The following is a 7,429-nucleotide window of genomic DNA, read 5'->3' as shown; positions in this document are numbered from 1 at the left end:
GCAACATCTCTGGACAACTTACAGTAGATATGTGATGTTTCGGGTCGAGATCCTTCTTCAGACTGATTGCAAGGGGGTGGGGTGAAGAAAGGTGGAAAATGGGAAAGGCAGGACAAAGTGTGGCAGGTAATAGGACAACATTAGGCGAGGGGAGGTGGGTGTGACAGGCAGATGGATGGAACAAAGGCCAGTGATAAGAGCAGAAGGTGTGAGACAGTTTGAAGGGTTGCAGATTGTGAAGCCAGAGGGAGGAAAGCAGCAGCAGGGGGTGGGGGAGGTATGGTGTGGAGAAATTGGTGGGAGTCCTGGTGGAGCCCAGAGGAGGGAATGGAGTGGGGGGGGGAGGTGTGGGAAAAAAAAGGAGAGGGAGGGGGGCGGTAAGGGTTGTTGGTTAGAAGTTACCTAGAATTGGAGAATTCTGCAGTCGTACTGTTAGGTTGTAAGCTACTCAAGGTACCTTGCTTACCTCTATGTTCATTTCCTCCACTACGGTTAGCAAAATGGAGAGTTTTGGCACAATGAGACTGTGGGATCATTCTCAGTCTTCACAATAATCCTGTGCAGTGGAGTGCCCACCCGTTCTAAAATATGTTTTATTCTCATTTCCATTGAAACCAATGGAAAATTATACTTGGAGTTGGTGAAGATGAAAATGATCCACCATCCCCACCTTGCTATTGAATCCCAAGTTTAGGTTTAGTCCCATTGACCAAGTCAATTAGAGGTGAATTTAGTGCAGTTTAGTTCAGTTTAGTTTCTTTATTGTCACTTTAGACCTTAGAGATACAGCGTGGAAACAGGCCATTCGGCCCACCCAGTTTGCACTCACCAGCAATCACCCCTTATTCTACTATCCTATCCTACACATTAGGGACAATTTACATTTTTTATTGCTAAAGCCAATTAACCTACAAACCTGTACATCTTTGGAGTGTGGGAGGAAACCGGAGAACCCGGAGAAAACCCATGAGGTAACAGTGAGAATGTGCAAACTCCGTACAGACAGCGCCCATATTCAGTATCGAACCTAAGTCTCTGTACTGTAAAGCAGTAACTCTACCGCTGTGCCACTGTGCCACCCCTTTTTATTTATACAAGGTACAGTGTAAAGGTTTTTGTAGCTAGTATTCGGACTTTGAAAAGTCTGATAAAATGAAGTGGAGGCAACTGAGTCTAGTTTGCGGAGCGTGCTTTCAAGCTTCTCTATCTTCTGTCGGACAGGAGCAGGGAGAAGAAGGAAGGACTGGGGTGGGACGTCTTCGATTATGTTGGCTGCTTTTCTGAGGCAGTATGAAGTGTAGGTGGAGTCAAGGCTATGGAGTCTGGTGTGAGTGATGGACTGGACAATATCTATATCTCTCTGTAATTTCTTGTGATCTTGGGAAGAGATGTTCCCAACCTGACAGTATGCTTTCTACTGTTCTTCATCGTGGGATGGGTCGGATGCATGACAAGCACCCTGTGTTCGAGACCATTGATCCAGTGACGTGGGATCACATTCCTCAAAGCAACTAGGGGAATTAATTACACGTAGTTAAATAAATCTGGAATAAAAGTGGAATATTTTAATCGGGAGACCCCTTGTTATAGTGTGCACTTGAATTACCTACCAAATGGTATACTTTGTCATGTCAGCGGATGATATTTGGGGTCCATCATCTTTTAATTGGAACTGCGATCACTGCAGTCCCAGTGAATTGACATTTAACAATGTCAGTTTAGGCTTAATTAGAAGAGGCTGAACTAAAATGTTCCAGATTCAGTTCCCATGCTGGAAACTTGAGCTCAAAAAGCTATTGACACGTCTGTGCCAGCACTGTTGGAATATTGAATCACGATATCACCAGCTCTCGAGGGCCCAGTCTTGAAGAAGAAGTGGAGTGATGCCAAAGTCTTGGACTAAACCTTGTTCAACATTGCTAAGGCAGATAACACGTTCTCCAGAGATGCTGCCTGACCCGTTGAGCTTAGTTTAGTTTAGTTTGGAAATACAGCATGAAAACAGGCCCTTCGGCTCACCAAGTCCGTGCCGACCAGCGATCCCCGCATATTAACACTATCCGACACACGAGGGACAACTTACAAATTTTCAAATTTTTATAATCAAACCAATTAGCCAACAAACCTGTACGTCTCTGGAGTGCGGGAGGAAACCGGAGCACCAGGAGAAAACCCACACGGTCACGGGGAGGACGTACACATTCCATATAGACAGCACCCATAGACAACAACTCTATGGTGGCTGCACAACCATGCCAAGTTACTCCAGCACTTTGTGTCTTTTGTGTAAACCAGGATCTCCAGTTCCTTGTATCCACAAATAACACTTCCTTCATTGCTGTTTTGGAAACTTGATATGTACATATTTCTACGGTAGACAAAAATGCTGGAGAAACTCAGGGGGTAAGGCAGTATCTACGGAGCGAAGGAATAAGTGACGATTCGGGTCGAGACACTTCGTCAGACTGATGTGGGGGTGTACATATTTCTTCATCAGTGACCAGATGTTATAGGTTATTTTAGTTGAGAGATACAACGTGGAAACAGGCCCTTCGGCCCACCTAGTCCATGTCAACTATTGATCACCTGCATATTAGTTCTATATTATCCCAGTTTCACATCCAACACACTAGGGGCAATTTACAGAGGCAAACCTGCATTTCTTTGGAATATGGGATGAAACCAGAGCCACCTGGAGAAAACCCGCGCGGTCTCACAGAGAACATAAACTCCGTACAGACAGCACCCGTGGTCAGGATTGAACCCGTGTCTCTGGCGTTTGTAAGCCAGCAACTCCACCGCTGCGCCACTGTGCCAACTGTGTTATTTTGGAAATGAAGATAAAAATGCCTGCAGATCCTGGTGATTCCAAATAAATAAATGAGCGGAAAATGCTGGAAGCGTTTAGGCAGCTTCTGTGGAAAGAGAAACAGAGTCAATGTTTAAAGTTGGAGCCCGTTTTGGCATCACCCTAAATGGATGTGAAAGGCAAAATATATATGGAAAAAGAAACAAGTAACTGCAGATGCCGGTTTACAAAAAAAATGCTGGAGTAACTCAGCGGGCTTGGCAGCAACTATGGAGAACATGGCTAGGTGACGTTTCAGGTCAAGAAGAGTGCCGACCCTAAAAGTCACCTATCCACGTTCTCCAAAGCTGCTGCCTGACCCATTGAGTTACTCCAGCACTTTGTGTCTTTTTTTTACTTCAGTTCAGTTTGGTTCAGTCTAATGCAAACTGATTACGTTTGTAATAGAAACGCAGGTCTGTTTTCTTCAGCTAAATTATGACGGACAATATGAAATTGCATTTTTAAAAAGCACTGTAGCTTTTAAACCCACAAATTCAAGGTAGGAAGATGACTGCCAAGGAGTATTTTGATATCAATATCTCTGTCAGTGTGTTCACAGATTCCACAGATGATTCCTCTAAGGCACCAGTGATAATTTGGTTACTCTAGGATCTGACAGCACTCTAGAGAGCACTGTAATAAAACCTGACATTGGTCTGGTTTACACTCCAGTGCAAATGTACCTAAAATAACATTTTTCAGTGTTATAATAGTTTCGATTTGGCATGGACGATTTAAACGTTTACTCTTAGCCCGAGAGATGAGAAATTCTTTAAAGTTCAAATAAGTGCGTTAAACAGATGCTGAATGCTGGATTAACTCAGCTGGACAGGCAGCATCTCTGGAGAGATGAAATGGGTGATGTTCCGGGTCGAGACCCTTCTTCAGACTGAGGAAGTTCCTTCCTACACAAGTGCATTAGATATCCGTGTTAACATTTGTGGGGTTGGAAGGATCTGCAGATGCTGGTTTACACCGAAGACAGACACAAAATGCTGGAGTAACTCAGCGGGTCAGGCAGCATCTCTGGAGAAACGGAATAGGTGACGTTTTGGGTCAGAACCCTTCTTCAGACTGAGAGAAGAAGAGAACTTCTTCAAAGTAGGCATACTTTGAGGAGCTTTGGCATTGGATCAGACAAAATGTGTGGGAAGGAACGGATGATGCTGGTTTAAACCGAAGATAGATACAAAAGGCTGGAGTAACTCAGAGGGTCAGGCCGCACCTCTGGAGAAAAGGAATAGCTGACTTTTCGGGTCAGAACTCTTCTTCAGGCATTTTCAGACTGGATTATTGTCTCTTCCTCATGTAGGGTCAGCTGTTGATAAATTACAGTTACAGTATAGAGGTTAAATTGCTACTCTAGTAATTCAGAGCAGTGGACTAATGTTATATTCATATCGCACTTTGGCGGCACAGAGGCACAGCAGTAGAGTTGATGCATTCCATCGCCAGAGCCCCGAGTTACATCCAGACTACATGTGCTGTCTGTACAGGTTTGTCCATTCTCCCCGTGACCTGTGTGAGTTTTCCCGGGGATCTTCGGTCTCCTCCCACCCTCCAAAGACGAGCAGGTTTGTGGGTTAATTGGCTTTGGTAAAAATTGTAAATTGTCTCTAGTGTGCGCAGGATATTGTTAGTGTGCGGGGGATCGCTGGTCGGCACGTACTCGATGGGCCGAAGATCCTGCCTCCGCGCTGTTTCTCTAAACTAAACTAAACTGCGGAATTAAAATTCACACTAACAACCTGGAGTGTGGAAAAAGAGCAACATGTATTGCCAGAGTTGTCAATGCCCCAAATCAATGAAACATCCTCTTAAAACTGAATGAGAGAATGTGAAGATGATGAATGTCAGTACCAAAATTGTCGATAGGGGATAGAAAATTCTCCATAGTTGGGCTGTGCAACTGATAAAATATCCATACATAAATCCCGTTTTTGGTGCATACCCATCAAATACCAGGAGCATAAACCCCACAAAATCCATCCCAGTGTCACCAGCGCAGAGAAGCATTGAATCCCTGGATGGACTCATGTGTAGGAAGGAAGATGCTGGTTTAAACCGAAGATGGACACAAAAAGCCCGAGTAACTCAGTCGGTCAGACAGCATCTCTGGAGAAAAAGGAATAGGTGACTTTTCAGGTCGAGACCCTTCTTCAGACTGAGAGTCAGGCGAGCGGGAAACAAGAGATATAGATGGTGGTACAGAGAGATATAGAACAAATGAATGAAAGATATGCAAAAAAGTAATGATGATAAAGGAGATAGGTCATTGTTCGTTGCGGTCTAGGTGAGAACGAGTTACAGACAACGAGACTCAACAAGACGACGTTGAAGCTAGCACCACGACTTGAGTGGGGGAGGGACGGAGAGAGAGGGTTGCAAGGGTTACTTGAAGATAGAGAAATTAATATTCATACTATGCTTGTTAAATCAGGAAAGCCTGTTGGCTTCTCTGACCTTGTGGAGTTTGTTTCTGGTTGATAATGGGAGGTGGGAGTGTGGTGCAGAGATTGCACTACACTGCTTGGGACAGGTTTGGAGGGATATGGGCCAAATGCAGGCAAGTGGGACGAGTGTAGATGGGACATGTTGGTCGGTGGGGGCAAGTTGGGCCGAAGGGCCTGTTTCCACGCTCGATGACTCCATGACTATAGAAACTTTCCTCAATTATTGGTCACTAATTGACCTCAATTATTCAACAGTTTTCCACTTGGAACATTTACTCAGCACATCCCTTAAAGCAGGGGTTAGCAACCTTTTTCATCCTGTTTACCCATGGCATCTTTAATAGCACATAAGAATGTTGTTTCACTTATTGATGAACAACTAATGATGAACAGATATACCAGAACCAAACACAGTCATTCAATGAGAAAAAATATGTACAAGTCCAGAATCAACAAATTTACCCCTTGGGGGTAAATTTACCCCAGCTTGGGTACCCTTGCCTTAAAGGGAGATGCTTTGCTTTCAAAATAGTTCATCCATATAATTCATCTCTGAAACCATGGTCCCTTGAATAAAATACAAGTTCTAAACAAGCAAGAATTTATCAACAGCTTAAAATAAATAGAGCCATGTCCACTTCGGGTTGTGGAGTCAAACAACGTGGAAACAGGTCCTTCAAGACCAAGCCATGTATTGCATGAACAACATGTCTTCAATTATTTGTCTTTGGTTAGAGTTATAGAGCTATGGGGTCATACAGCATGGAAACAGGACCTTCAGCTCAACTTGCCCATGCTGACCAAGATGCCGCATCAACATTAGTCCCAGCTAGCTGTGTTTTGCCCCTATCCTTCTAAACCTTTTCTATCTATCCACCTGTCCAAATGTATGTTAAATATTGTGATACCACCTACCTCAACTGCCTCCTCTGGCAATTCTTACCATATACCCACCATCCTTTGTGTGAAAAAGTTGCCCCACAGGTTCCTATTAAATACTTCCCCTCTCACCTTAAACTTATGTTCTCCGGTTCTTGATTCCATTACTCTGGGTAAAAGGCTCTGTGAATTTACACTGTTTATTGTATTCCCTTCATGATCTTATACACTCCCATAAGATCACCCCTTATCTTCCTGCACTGAGGAACTGAGTCCTAGCCTGCTCAATCTCTCCTTATAGCTCAGATCCTCGAGTCCTGGCATCATCATCCTTGTAAATCTTCTCTGCATCCTTTCCAACAACTTAACAACACCTTTCCTATAAGTGGGTGAACAAAACTGAGTACAATACTCCAAACGTGGCCTCGCCAATGTCTTGTACAGCGGTAACATAACATCCCAATGTCTATACTCAATAACATGATTGATGAAGGTCAAACCTTGACCACCCCATCTCAAGCCAAGTCAGGTTTATTCGTCACATACACATATGAGAAATGAAAAGTGGCAATGCTTGAGGATTGTGCAAAAAACTACAAAACAGAATGGAACAGAATCACATATTCACATATTACATATTTGTGGGAGGGAAAAAAAAGAAAAAACAGCAATTTTAAAAAGACACAACACAACAGTAAATTGGTAGAGTAAAGTTAGTCCCTGGTGAGATAGGAGTTTACAGTCCTAATGGCCTCTGGGAAGAAACCCCTCCTCATCCTCTCCATTTTCACAGCATGGCAACGGAGGCGTTTGCCTGACCATAACAGCTGGAACAGTCCGTTGCTGGGGTGGAAGTGGTCTCCCATGATCTTGTTGGCTCTGGAGTTGCACCTTCTGATGTATAGTTCCTGCAGGGGGGGGTGAGTGTAGTCCCCATAGTGCGTTTGGCTGAACGCACTACACTCTGCAGAGCCTTCTGCACATGATGCCACTTTCAAGGAACATCTTACCTCAATTTAGTGCGCAGCCAAAATGCCAGCGGACGTCATTTGATGGAAATTATAGCAAGTCAACAATTTATTATTGTTTTATTTTCATAACAAGTGATCAGTGGCAAGGGACCCCCTGAAGAGATAACACAGTGGAATGTTGCCATTTTAAAACTGTTACTATACTGTAATTACGTGGTTTTCGAGCATATTCATTATTTTACAGCAAAGAGACGCAACACTAGGAACATCCCTCG

The sequence above is a fragment of the Amblyraja radiata genome, chromosome 26 (genome assembly GCF_010909765.2).
Source record: "Amblyraja radiata isolate CabotCenter1 chromosome 26, sAmbRad1.1.pri, whole genome shotgun sequence".
In the NCBI taxonomy this organism is placed as follows: domain Eukaryota; kingdom Metazoa; phylum Chordata; class Chondrichthyes; order Rajiformes; family Rajidae; genus Amblyraja; species Amblyraja radiata.
Note: the sequence above shows the minus strand (reverse complement) of the source record.